Raw genomic sequence first — 14,874 nt, forward strand, 5'->3', positions numbered from 1 at the left:
TGGAAGAAAGAATTAGGGAAATAACAGCCTTGCAAAAAACATAAAAAATCTTGTACATACAACAAACTCCCTGAAAATTAGAATGGATCAAAAATAAACTAATATTTCCATAATATATCAAGAAGTATTAAAACAAAATTAAAAGACTGAAAAAAATAGAAGTATATAAAATATCTTACAGCAAAAACTGAGCTAGACAACAGATTGAAAAGAAACTTTAATAATTAAACTATGTCAATGCCACGATCAAATATTTCAAGAAAACACTCCAGATCTCTTAGAAACAGAAAACAAAGCAGAAATGTAAAGAATATACCTTTTAGATTTCGAAAGAAACCTAAAAATGAAAACTCCTAGGATTAGTACTAGAGATATCCAGAGCTTACAAATGAAAAGAAAAAAATCCTGCAAGCAGTCAGAAAGAATTCAAGGAGTGAGCCACAATCAGGCTCACAAACAACTTAGCAGTCCTAATATAAAACAGCAAAGAGCTTGGCATGCCACAAGTACCAACAAATCCAATAATAACTTACCTAACAAAACTGAGTATAACATGAGGTGATTCAGGCCAATTCCAATAAACTTGTGATGGAGAGAGCCATCTGGATCCAGAGAGATGACAATGGGGACTGAATTTGGATCATAACATATGATTTTCAGGTTTTTTATTATTTACTTGTATTTTGTTTTCTTTCTCATTTTTTTCCCTTTTTGATCTGATTTTTCTTGTGCTGCATGATAAATGTGGAAATTGTATAGAAGAATTACATATGTTTAACATTTATTGGATTACTTGCTGTGGGGGGGAGGGAAGGAGAAAAATTTGGAATACATTTTGCAAGGATGAATGTTGAAAACTATCTTTGCATATGGTTTGAAAATAAAAAGCTTTTAAAAAAAATTAAGTATAATTACATATGAAAGAAAATTGGATTTTGAACAAAACAGAAAACTTCTCAAGAATTCCTGATAAAGGGGAAGTTAGACTGCACAATGGGTAATGCAGTGGCACTGGAGTCAGGAAGACCTGAGTTCAAATCTAGTGTCAGAGACTAAACACTTCCTAGCCGTATAACCTTGGGCAAGGCACTTAACTCCAAAAAGAATTCCTGATGAAAAAACCAAATTTGCATAGATACTTTAAAGTTCAAATACAGGAGTTAAAAGAAATAGAAAAAGGTAAATACTTTTTTAAAAAATTATTATTACTAATAATATTTGATTTTTCCAAATACACTCAAAAATAGTTTTCAATATTTGCCTTAGAAAAACCTTGAATTCCAAATTTTTCTCCCCTTACCCCTCTTCCTTTTCCTCTAGGCAGCAAGCAATCTGATATATGTTAAACAGCTCCAAGTAAACACCTTTTATCAGGATAAACTGCTTACATTCTAATATGTAGTTTTCTTAGCAAAGATACTGGAATGGTTTGCTATTTCCTCTTCTTGCTCATTTTATTGATGAAGCAACTGAAGCAAACAAGGCTAAGTGACTTGCCCAGGTTCATAAAGTTAGTAAATGTCTGAAGTCACATTTGAATTCAGATCCTCCTAAGTCTAGGCCCGACACTCTTGAGAACTATATCACCTGTCCCAAAGATGGGACCCTGTGCTCTATTTTGCCACCTTGTTATCCATTTGGGAAAGTATACAGTGCTTTAAATAATCCTCGAGCTATTCACTAAAGCAAAATATCATCTTCTGGCATCAGTATTATCCCAGGGATATCACCATCCCAAAAGAATCAACTGCTAACAAAGGGCAAAAATCTTATCTGGTCTTATCTGGGCCTCAATTTTACCCTCTGTAAAATGTGGCAACTAAGTGGCTCAATTAATAGTCCCCTGGGCTCAAAAACTGCCCCATTCATCATTTCTTAAAGCCTCACCAATACTGAATCACATTTAGACCTCAACATCTGTTCCGCTCCTCCCCTCCCCCATTTATTTCCCCTTTTAAGAATCCTTTTGTTTGCTACCTCAAAAAGAGTAATAAAAATGTTTGTACTCCGTTACTTAAAATCCGTTTTAATTAGTGCTAATCCTTCTCCTAAACTCCCCTTCTGGCAGAGCTGAGATCGAATTCGGCATCACACTTACTAGCTGTGTCACCCTGGCTAAATCACTTAACCCCTGCTAATCTTTCAAGATGGGGTAATGACAGCACTCTCCTCACAGGCTGTTGGGAGGATTAAACGAGATCATATTTGTAGAAGTACATGGTATATAATTGGCGCGATCCAAATGCCTATTTCCTCCCCCCTTTGTAAAATGAGAACTGTGGAACCCGATTCTAACGTAACGTGATTGATTTCGTGTCACCTCATTCTCCCTTCGAGTTCTTTGTTAGGTGGTTCGCGCTAGTTTTGTTTTGTTGTGGACGGGGAATGGGGAGAGAGGAAATTCAGAAGAAGAGGGGAAGAAATGCCCCCGCAGAGCTGGACCAAAGCTGGAGGGCCCCACACCAGCCTCCCTTCCTCCTGGCTCCCCGGGGGTACTCATGGCTTAGGAACAGAAAGGGTTATTCTCTGTATACAGGTCTAATCGACTATCCCGCAACCAGCTAACAAAAAGACTCACCACTACCCGGGATGTTATCTGGGGAAACCAGCCCCACGCACACTGCCACTTCCTCCAAAAGCAGAGAACCTCAGTCGCCCGCGAACTCACAGGAAACCGTAGAGAGGTATACCACGCTCCCCTAGAGCATCACATCCGGCGCGCCAGCAATCACGTCACGCGCCCTCGGCCAGAAAGCGAGTTTCGGCGCTTAACGTCATCCGGAGAGCGACGAGACCTCAAAAAGAAAGAGAAAGGAGTTGCTGTTGGCTATTTGTCTTTAAGACACCTGGCTGGCTGCTGTTGGGACTGTTTTTTGGAGCGGAGGCGGTGAAAGTCGTTTGGATCTCCAGGAGTGTGGAAATCGCCAAGGACTTCGTGGCGCCTTGTGCTGTGAACGAAAGGTAAATCCTGCTTCGCTTCAATTAAGATTACTGTGTATCATACTCCCCGTCTGCCATTCTGGTGCATTTACTCTCACCTCCTTTCGTCAGGATTTTAAATCCTTGCTAAGTCTTGGACCCAGACGATCCAGTTGAAAAACTTTAAAAGTTGCTCCTAATAGTTACTTGGAGCTTTGAACCTAGATTCGAAAAATAAAATAAAATAAAATGCAAGCATGTTTATCACTTCGCTTTTCTAGGCTGCAGCCAATGGAACAAACATGGGTTCCTGGAACAATAATATACCTATGCAAAATATCCCACTATCTCTATTTTTTTAATTAAAATTATGAATTTAATTGCAGTGTCATTGCACTGGGGCCATGGGACACTTTCCTGTGTAATTTACTAACAAGGATAATGCAACTCTATATAGAGAGAATATATATATATATATATATATATATATATATATATATATATATATATAAAACATGCAAGTTTTAATGATAATAATAATTAACATTTATGTAGAGTTCATAAATGTACTGTTACTGTGCTAAGGTGATCTCAGTGAAAATCACAATAATTTCATTTGATTCTCACAGCAACCGTGGGAAGTTGTTGCTGTTACTATCCCCTTTCTACAAAGATGAGGAAACTGACATAAACAGAGGTTAAATGACTTGGTCAGGCTCAAAATATGTTTTATATCAAAAGAAAGAATAATTCTGGATTCACACCTGAAAGAGTGAGGAGATATTCTTGATAAGCTTTGCTGTGAGGAAAGTAGGCACTTATTATAATTTAGAGTTTTAGCAAGTTATCTAAGACAATAAAAGATTAAGTGGCTTGCTCAGAGACACATAGCCAGTATGTTTCAGAGGCAAGACTTGAACTCAGATCTTTGTGCCTGACTCCTAATATGAAGGGGCAAAGATATAGACAATGAGATATAAAGATAAGGTTCTTTCAGGTGTAGTTGAATACTCTGTACTTTTTAGGGAATCTTAGTGTTTGAGTATTTCAACTACAAAGAGCTAAAAGATACATTGAACTTAGAACTAGGATGTAGATCTCTTCAGTAACTTATCCCCAGCCAGCAAGCATAAAAGAGAGGCAGAATTTCCAATGTGTTGGATGGTCACAATTAAGTTAGAATTAAGTCTTACCAAGGTAAACCAGCTTATAACTGGAAAAGGTAGTTAAAAAAAAAAAAAGAAAGAAAGAAAGAAAGAAATTATTCTTCTCCTACTTCCTGCCAGAATTACAGATGAGGAAACTGAGGTAAGAAGGATTAAGTGAATTGCTCAGTCTTACAGCTAGTTAGTATCTGAGACCAGCTTTGAACTCAGGAAGATGAGTCTTCTTGACTTCAGACCTGGCATTCTATTTCCTGGATTACCTAACTACCCTCAAATTTCCTTATACAAGCCAAACTCTTCCTCTCTTTAATTACCACTGGTTGCTTCTAAATTTCATTTCATTTCCATGTGGCTGGTTTGTAGTTACTTGCTACAGCTCTCATGTTCTGCTCCTCCTAAGTTTTTTCTCCAGATTAAACATCCCTGATCTGTTTAATTAGTCAATTTACCAGCCATTTATTAAATACATTGAGGATAAAAAAATCAGCAATGACAAATCCCTCCCCATGAGTTTATATTCCATTAGAAGAAAGAAGAATCAGATGTAAGAAAATTAAGGAAGGAAAATTCACTTTCACCTACAGGTAGGTTATTAAAGAAGACATAGTACATATAACATCTGAATTGGCCATTAAAGGAAGAGAGGAAATACAACAGATAAATATTAAAAGTCTGTTCCAAGCATAGTAGAATTGCATGAATGAAGGCATAGAGGCAATAGTAGGGGGAAAAAATTAAAAGGTAGAGAATAATCTAGATTTTACTGAAATGTACAATATGTGAATAAGAGATAAGGAGAGATAATTGGGTTTTTTTTTTTTAATTTTAACAATTATTAAATCAGATGAGCATTCCATATATAATGCAAAACAAAATAGGCATATATAGAAACTCAAATTTACAACAGGTACTACTTCTCCTTATTGTATATAAAAAAGTCAACATATTCTTGGAATTTGTGTGCATGCTTGTGTTTCCCAATTGTCTTGCTTTTGTCTTCTTCTATGAATTTTTTTTTAAATTCTTCAAAGATCCTCTTTTCTATGTTCATTTTTTCATTCTCCTTTCTATCCTCTCCCCGATACTGAGAAAAAAATTTGTAAACAAAATTCTGAATTCCAAATAAAGGTAGAGTACTTTGAACTTTTAATAAATTCCTGAAGGAATCTGGTGTGAAACTCAAAATGAGCTCACACACTTTGCAGAAGCAAGAGCAAGAGCATTCACCTTTTTCCCAGTCACAAAGGCCCTCCCTCATCTCCTCAGTGAATGAGGTGATGAGGTTAACATTCTTTCCCATTCTTCCTACAACATGTCTCTTTAATGCATATATTGTATGACCATTAAAATGAGCCTTAGCTTCTCCTGGGGAGGAAAAGTTAATATTTATGAAGCAATTAAGCATAGATACTCTAGCTAAGCTATAACTTTTGTCCTACTTATATATATTTTTTTTAACACTGCATAACTAGTTCTATCCAGTTTTACCTAGTTTCAAGAGCTTCCCCTGCTCTCCTTTTCTGGACTACTTCTAGGTTCCAGACTTACAGTTTTCCTCCATTCTAGGAACATAACTGTTTATTCTCACCAAAGTAAAGGAAAATCTTTGTCTTACTATAACTAGAATTTTTGGCTTTTTCAGTCAGTTTCAATCACATCCAACTCCTTGTGACTCCATTTGGGATTTTCTTGACAACAGTATTGGATTGGTTTGCCATTTCCTTCTCCATTTCATTTTACAGATGAGGAAACTGAGTTACATACAGGATTAGGTGACTTGCTCAAAGTCACACAGCTAGTAGACTCAGAGGGCAGATTTGACACAGGAAGATGAGTCTTCCTACTCTTCACTGTGCCATCTAGCTAGCATTTCTAGCACTATTTCAAAAAATAGTGAGAATAATGGATCAAAATGTTACATCCTATCTCATTGGAAAAGTCTTTATCTCTATTACATATAAAATTATATTAAAAATAGAAACAAATTCCCACAGTGATGTCTGAAAACATGTATCTTGAATTCATCCTCATTCTCAGAAGTTACTTAATGTGTTTCATCACAAGGCCTGTGAAATTATGATTTATCATAAACAAACTAAAGGAAAAAACAGTTCTTATGACTTTCTTAGTTGATTTTCTTTACAATGTTATTGCATAAATTAAATCAGTTCATACTATTATTCCCAGGTTTTTCTGAAACCATCTCTTTGATTATTTCTTGAATCACTCTAATATTTCTTTATATTTATATACCATAATTTGTTCATCAAATTCACTATTGATGAGCACTCCCTGAATTTCCAATCCTTTGCTACAACAAAATTAATCATTATAAATATCTTTACATATCCTCTTTCTTTAATCTCTTGGGGAATAAACCTTTCATTGGCTATTACATCAATATCATTAGGTCAAAGTTTAGTGGCTTTTTTTAGGTATGAGTTTCAAACTGTTTCACAGACCATCTGTATCATTTTTCAGTTCTACCAAGTATATGAGTATGCTATCTTTATATAGCCACTCCAGCAATTATTTTGTTATATTTGCCAAAGTTATGATGGTTAAGTGGAACCTCAGAGTTGATTTACATTTCTCTAGTTATTAATGATCTTGGAGAATTGTTTTCATATGCCTGTTAATAGCCTGAATTTCTTCCTTTGCTAACAGCTTGCTCATTTCTCTTAAGCTTTGACCATTTTCCTATTGGAAAATAGGTTGCACGCAGCAGTGGCTTTCCTAGGTAGGGATGCTTTCCTAGATAGGGTAGTTAGTGGAGGAAAAAGAAAATTGAAGAGCCAGAAATAATCCTGAGTCTCAGGTGAAAAGCAGAGAGCCTATAATTCTGCCTCTGCTCTGTTGACCCAGAGCTTTCCAATTGACTGATTAATATCTGGGAAATGCTGTAAAAGTCTTGGTCATATGCAAAGCCAAGTGACAAAAAGTAGTGTGATTGCTGTCTTTCTGGTGTGAACTCTACAAGTTCCCAGCATATCCCCAAGATCCTGAAATAGCATAATACTCAGTATTCCTGTAATCAAGAGATAGTTTCTGGATAATTTAATCATTTTACTAATAAGGCCAGCACATTATTAATAAAAGGATTTGTTGGTCTCTTTGACCAAAAACTATTATGGAAATAGTTTTACAGTTTATATACCCTTTGAAGAGTAAGTATTTTATAGGACTGCTTGCCATCTTGGGGGTGGGGAGGAGGGAGGGAGGGGAAAAAACGAAACATAAGTGATTGCAAGGGATAATGTCGTGTAAAAATTATCCTGGCATGGATTCTGTCAATACAAAGTTATTATTAAATAAAATAAAATTAAAAAAAAAAAAAAAGAAGAAGAGTAAGTATTTAATGAGGGACTAAGAGTGACCTCATACCACCGTTAGACAGAGAGACTTATCTCTAAATCCAGACCATCCCTAGCCTTGGGCAATCTATTCAAAGAATGTATGCCTACCCAGCCCACCCATCAGTGCCTGTTCCACAAGGGTAGGATCTTAAACTATAATGTCACAATCAGCCATGTCCTTCAAGAGACTGAACTTTGTATAATCAGGATTTTAGAAGAAGGGAAAAAACTCTGGATCTCCCCAAATAACTGATTATTAATAATTATTTCTTTCATCCTCAAGAAAGAGTAACAGAACCAATCCAGACCTTCTCTCCAGATATGCCCAAGTTCCTGACCTTGCAAGTCCATATTCAGAAAGTAGACTGAAAGAATGGGCAAACAACAATAACAAAAAAAGGAACCTTCTATAATGAGTTACTGTGATGCACAAGACACAAATGGAGGAGAAGAGAGTAGTTCCAAAACATCTACAAGTTATTGCTTCACAGAAAAATACAGCTTGAATACAGACTCAACTGGTATTTTGAAAGATAAGAAGGAAAAAGTTGAAAGAATTCAAAAGTTTTTTACAAATGGAATGAAAGAATTTGAAGAAAAGACTAGAAAAGAAATGAGTTATGAAAGAAAGAATTAGAAAAGGACTTAATAGCTTTGCACAAGTACACAGCTGCGCTCGAATAACAAACTCCCTAAAAATTAAAATACACCAAATAGAAGCCAAAGCCTCAAAAGACAACAAGAAATATTTTTAGAAAGTCAAAATGTTGGGGAGGGAGGGAAGTATAAGGTATCTCATTGGTAAGATAATTAACTTGGAAAATAGATTGAGGAAAAAATTATTATTGGACTGTGTGAATGCTGTGACCAAAAGCAGGAAAAAAAAACCTGCCTAAATCTCTTAGACCTAGAAACAACCCACCTGTCACCTGAAAGAAAAACCAAAATAAAAACTCCTAGGAACATCATGGCTAAAATCCGGAGCTTCCTAGTCAAAGGAAAAAAAAAAAAAATACTGCAAGGAACCACAATCAGGATCATACAATTCAGGAGACTCCACTATAATGAAACTGGGAACTTAGACTATGATATTGCAGGAGGCAAAAGATGTGTGTTTACAGTCAAGAATAACTTAGGAAAACAAATTATATTAGCACAGTGCCATGATATATGATAGGTACTTAATAAATGCTTATTGACTGATGTTAGGAAGAGCAGGGCAGAAAATGGACCTTTAATGAAATGGAGGGCTTCCAAGTATTTCCCATGAAAACCCCAGAGAAACTTTGAAGTATAAACATAGGCATGAAGAGAAACATAAAAAGGTAAATATGAATGAAGGATTAAGGATAAACTGCTTACATCAAAATACAGGAAGATAATACATGTATCCTCTCTAATCCTTTTCATCATCAGGTCCATAGAAAGAATCTAATTAGACAAGACCTGAGAGTAGTTCCATTATGTCTTTATGATATTGAGAAAAGAATGGAATTTAATTGGATGTACATTGTTTTGAAATGAAGAGCAATAATAATAACTTATGCTTTGATTTTAAAAAATTCAAAAAATTAGAAAAAAGGGAAAGAGAAATATATAGCAGCTTGAAGGAGGGGAAGGAAGAATAGAGGAGATTATCTCCCATAATGAAGGTATACAAGTAAACAACTGTATAACAAGGAGGGAGATGAGTTCAAGCAGCTGACTCTTTAACCTCACTTTCATCTAAACTGCTCAGAAGAAGAAAGAATACACATACACGCAATTGGATACAGAGATAATATTTTACTCAACAGTGAAATGGGAAGGAAACAGGAGGAGGTAAAAGGAAACAAAGCAAAACAAAGTTTGTTTGATTTTTTTTCCCCCAGTAGATAGTATTTTATTTTTTCCTAATAATTACATGTAAAGACAATTTAAACATTCATTTTTTATAAAATTTTAAGTTCCAAATTTTCTCCCTCTCCTCCCCCCTCTTTAAAACAGTAAGCAATTTGATAAAGCTTATGTATGCATAGTCATATAAATCATATATCCATGTTGGTCCTCTATAGTAGACATTGGCTAACTATGATGTAAGAGCTAAATCTAGTCTGTATTTAGAGACAAGTCCATCAACCAGAGAATATTGCAATAGTCTAGACATAAAGTGATGAACGCTTGTATAAGATGGAAGCAGTATCAGAGAAGGGGGCATATATAAGCTATGTCACAAGGATAGAACTGACAGGATTTGACAGCAACTTAGATATTGGGAAGTTAAAGAATGAGGCATTGAGGAAAACTACCTAGATTTTGAGCGTGTGGGACAGGGGAAAGGTAATGATATCCCCAAAAGTGATGAGGAAATTAGAAAGAGGGGTGACTTTGGGAGAAAAGATAATGAGTTCCATTATTGACATTGAGTTTAAAATGTCTACATGGAGGGAGGCTTCTCAGAAGATGATGGATTAGATGGGTAAATTTCAAGCTCTCCAGATTTCCTCTACCTTAGGGTTACATGGATTCTGAAAAACCAAAAAGACTTGGGGAAGAACAGGATTCCTCCTGATACAATCTGGGAAGATCTGAAGAAAGACTCATCTATCTGAAATGCAAACACCTCTGGGCTAGCTCCACAAACACACTAAGTGGGGATCCCTCGGGCTAGCTATGTGTGGTTGTTTTGGACAGCAGAAACCACAGAGATTTTCATCTCCCAGACTTTCCAGGAAGACAGACTAAACCATGGCTGATTGGGAATGCCAAGTCCATCTGTGTTGCTAAGATGTGGCCCTAGGCAAGAAGGAAGCAGCAGGGACAAGGGCACTTGCAGGAGGGTTGAACTCTTGGTTTGGGATTCCTGGTCAGAGTAGAGAGCTGAAGGGAAGTTTGAGGTACCATTCCCCTACCCCATGATTAGAGATGCTTATATTAATATCTCTTATTTTAAAAAAAGAAAGAAAGAAAATCCACAAAGAAAGAATCCCACCACTGAAACATATTAGGGGGACAGAAAAGACCAGTATTCATCTTCGATACTTTAGTTAAAAAAAAAAAGCTTTTATCCCAAAGAATAACATGAAATAGCTCCCCACCCACAGAGAATTTATAGAAGAACTCAAAAAAAGAATTTAAAAATTAATTGAGCGATATAGGAAAAAATAAAATAAAACCCATCCAAGAAAAACAAGATTATGGGGGGAAAGTTAATCAACTTGAAAAGGAGGTATAGAGTCTCGAAGATGAAAATTAGAATTGAGCAAGGGGAAGCTATGAGAAACCAAGAAATAACAAAACAGACTATAAAGAATGAGAAAATAGAACAGAATGTGAAACATTTTTTAAGAAAAGTGACAGATCTGGAGAACAGATCAAGAAGTGAAAATATAAGAACAATTGGACCGTCAGAAAGTTGTGACCAAAAAGAAATAACAATAATGACACAATAATTCAGGAAATAATCCAAGAAAAATATCCTGAAGTAATAGATCTGAGGGGAAGGTAGAAATTTTTAAAAATCCACTGATCAGCACCTCAAAGAGATCCTTTGTGGAAAACATACAGGAATATTATTGCCAAATTTTGAAACCCTCAGATCAAAGAAAAAAATTTTCAAGAAACAAGAAAAAAATAATTCAAATGTGCTGGAGGCACAATTAGAATTATACAAGACTTATTAGCAGCTACAATAAAAGACCACAGGTCCTGAATCATATCTACTGACAATCAAAACAAGTATGCCTGCAGCCAAAAATATTATATCCAGCAAAATTGCCTATAATTTTGAATGAGAAAAAATGGGCATTCATCAAACTTGGAAATTTTCAGAATTTTCTCTCAACCAAACCTGAACTTAACAGAAAATTTAACATATAAGAACCAATATTAAAGATTATTTTTAAGGAACTCAACATGGACAAATTGTTTATGGTTTTTTTTGCACAATATATAATATATGTTTAAAATTCACATCAACAATAGGATAGCTCAAAAGAAAGTTAAGGTACAAATAGTAATCATATTATGTAAATGAAGTGCAGAGGAAGAATAGACACAGAGGCATTGAGTGGGGAGGAGGGCTTAATAATTCTGAAAACCTTACTCACATCAAGAATGGATTCAATAGGCAACACTACATATATACCATGAAGTACCATTCATTAAAAGTACCCTCCAAAATCTACAAATAAGGGGAGAGGGATGGGTGGATGGGTAAACAAAGGGTGAGGAGAAAAGACAAAGGAAGGATCCTTAGATGAGAGAATGAGAGTATGTGTATATATATGGATACACACACACACACACACACACACACACACCCTCTCTCATACACATATATGTGTAAATATATCTTAACTATAGCTTGCTTGGGGGTGAGGCTGGATGAAAGGGGGGGAAGAACAAAGTAAATAAGGTGTACAACAAAGAATCAAAGAACAGTTTACAAAGAAATAAAGAAAAAATGGACTTTCATGAATATAATTTCTTCTATTAATATATATATACACACACACACACTTTATCTGGTAATTTGTTATTATATATTTTGGGAAAAATAATGTCTACATGATAAATAGTTTGAAATGTCCACTAAGCAATTAGGGATGTGAAACTGGAGATCACAAGAGAGTTGAGAGCTAGATAAATAGATGTGGGAATCATCAGCATAGCAATGATAATTGAATCCATGGGAGTAAGGAGATCACCAAACAAAATAGTGTAAGAGAAGCCAATACTGAGCCTTTGGGGAACACTCAATTTGAATGGGTGTGTGACCTCAATGAAGATCCAACTACGGAAATTGAGAGTGGCCAGATAGATAGTGAGAGAAAACAGGAAAGAGTGCTATCATGAAACCTAGAGAAAAGAGGGTATCAAGGAGAAAATGATTGTGCAAAGGTTGTAGAGAGGTCAAGAAGGATAAAGACTGAGAAAATGTCATTAGATTTAGCCATTAAGAGATTGTTATTAATTTCAAAGAGAGAAGTGTCAGATGATTGATTTGAGAGTCAGACTGCTCCCTAAACAGGCTAATCTGAGGTATGACCTGATTGTGGCCTTCCTAGTCTGAGCTTTTCAGACTTGTTTCTAGGTCTGTGCATTACCATTGCAGGTTTAACCTTAATTATTGCTGCAGTAGGTACCTACTGGGCTTCAGCCCCAGCCAGTTGGCTGGAAAACTCTAGTAGATCAGTTATAAACCTGAAGACTTCCCCCTAGGCTAAGTTCCCTGGCCTGGATATACAGGTATACAGCTGTGGACCTCATTCCTAATGTACAGACTAGAAGATAACTCTGAAGTCAGACAAGGCTACAATCCTTGCTCAGTACCTTGGTACACAACTATACCATACCACCATCCACCCTGATCCATTTACTGAAGAGCAACATAGCTGTAGACTCACCCCTGGTTTGGGGCTCCAAGAAGGTGCCAACCCTGGTCCACACATTTCTGATTCTATAAATAAACTGAGCTGCTGGCTTATCTTTAGTCAGACCTCCCTATACTGGATACCCAGCTTCAGACTCCAACCCAAGCCCAAAGACTGGAAAGCTTTATAGGCTTTCCTGGCTAGACCCCTCTTCTTGCCAAAGTCCAAAGATACTTCTGACTGCCTTTTTGTATATTCTTTGGCTAAAAAAGTTACCTCGTCTAATGTTTCCTTGAATTTCCTGATCGCCATTTGGTATTTTTCCTCCATCTTTATTAAAGAGTTGTGTAAGAGATCTGGAATTAACTAATTCCTATCATTTTATCTATTCAATTAGCCCATTCAATTTAAGAATAGTTTTCTGAACTAATAGTAAATCAGATTATTTGCTACTAGACAGTTCTGGGATAATAAATTCTTTTCTGATTTTAGATAGAAGACAGAACAACTTTTTTTTTTCAGTTTCTTTTTTTTAATCTCATATCTTTAATTCCCCTGTATAATATATGATATATTTCATTAGAAGTAGTCTTCAGAAGAAATCACATTACCTACACAAGGGGGAAAAAAACCCTATCAATTTAAATTGATTAAATTAATAAAAAAGCTTTCTCGATTCTTATTATATATTCACAGGATTTTTTTATTATTTTTTTTTAATAGTATGAGTTATCTAATGTTGATCAAAGTTATTTCTTACATTGACTTAAAGGCTTTCTTCCATTGACAGCAAAAGATTTCTCTTTAATGTGATTTTTCTGAGCTATGATTCAATTAATGTCTCTTCTAAGGCTAATTAATGCTAAATCTGAAGGATTTTCCACATCAGTTATATTTATAGTGGTTTTTTTTTCCAGTATGAAGTCTTTGTAGCTGAGTACGATTTGAACAATTAAAGAAGGCTTTTCCACATTCCTAATATGAATAGGATTTTTCTTCAGTATACTTTTGTATTCAAACCTATTGTGATGAACTTGGCTTTAGGCAATCCAAAATATAAACCACAACTAAAGTCTCTCAAAAATCATGTTTTCCCCAGTCCTTGTTGGGGGTTCAACCTGAAGTGAACACAAATACTTAGAAGGAACCTTAAGATTTTCTTTCCAAGACATCTTCTCCTATTTGAACATAGCAATTTGTTCTTCATACTAAGTCCGTAGGAGCCTAAATTGAAAAGTATTGGCTCTTTTAAAATACTTGGAGTCCCAAACTACAGGGGAATTTAACACTAACTCATAGGACTATAAATTATTTCATTCTAATAGAGAACAATATATAGCCAACATTCAATTTTCTCTGGATATGAAGGTTGCCCCAGACCATGAACTACATCCCTACCAGTAATTCCCCGGGAAACCCAGTCCTACCTGCACATCTCGCCTTCTGCTTCCCTCTTCTCTACTTGGAATAGCATCCTTCAGACTGGACTTCAAGAGATTGTGCCTCAGTTCACTGAGGAAGTTGATCCTTTCAGCTTTGGGATTCTTCTCAGGAGCTATCTAGATTAGTGAGAGGGTAAGTACAAAATTTAATTAACCCTAATGTATGGTTATCTCTAATGCATGTTTCATATCTTATCTACTATCCTCCAGAAAACCCAAGCTTTCCCAAACATCTGCCCTACAACCCTACTTACCATTGCATCTCCATTTTCCTACCTCTTCTTTGAGAGTTTCTGGTCCACAAGGTGCTTGTAGACTAATAGAGGTGATAAGATGTAAGCAGTTATGTACAAACAGGCCATATACAGGATCAATTTGACATAATCTTGGAAGAAATGGAAAAAAGAGGATGGAATTTTAGCTGAGACTTGAAGAAAGGTAGAGATAAGAAGGGAAAATATTACCAATATGAGGAGTCTAGACATGAAGTATCTTGTGAAAGGAACAGCAAGGACACTACTATTAGTGAATCACAGAGATAGGGGTGGGGGCTAGGGAGAAGAAGAGTAAAAAGACTGGAAAAACAGGAATGGGCCACATTGTGAAAGGCTTTGAATGACAGAGAACTTTTATGTTT

At 35.8% G+C, this 14,874-nt stretch overlaps 2 protein-coding genes across 11 annotated transcripts in view; one reads left to right on the forward strand and one right to left on the reverse strand.

Moving 5' to 3' along the window:
- PPHLN1 (periphilin 1) overlaps positions 1 to 2,705 on the reverse strand; it is a 190,818-nt gene extending 188,113 nt beyond the window's left edge. For 4 of the 10 annotated variants that reach the window (XR_007947684.1, XM_051961726.1, XM_051961723.1 and 1 more), the window contains exon 1: positions 2,579 to 2,705. The gene's annotated coding sequence lies outside the window, so the exon portion shown is untranslated. The remainder of the gene's footprint in view (positions 1 to 2,578) is intronic. The other 6 variants (XM_051961725.1, XM_051961720.1, XM_051961727.1 and 3 more) reach the window with 4 other exon arrangements.
- Positions 2,706 to 2,797: 92 nt separating this feature from the next.
- The window catches only part of ZCRB1 (zinc finger CCHC-type and RNA binding motif containing 1), a 35,248-nt gene continuing 23,171 nt past the window's right edge, over positions 2,798 to 14,874 (forward strand). Inside the window, exons 1-2 of the mRNA XM_052001468.1 lie at positions 2,798 to 2,961; positions 14,164 to 14,370. The gene's annotated coding sequence lies outside the window, so the exon portion shown is untranslated. The remainder of the gene's footprint in view (positions 2,962 to 14,163; positions 14,371 to 14,874) is intronic.

Source organism: Antechinus flavipes, chromosome 5, assembly GCF_016432865.1.
Source record: "Antechinus flavipes isolate AdamAnt ecotype Samford, QLD, Australia chromosome 5, AdamAnt_v2, whole genome shotgun sequence".
NCBI lineage: Eukaryota > Metazoa > Chordata > Mammalia > Dasyuromorphia > Dasyuridae > Antechinus > Antechinus flavipes.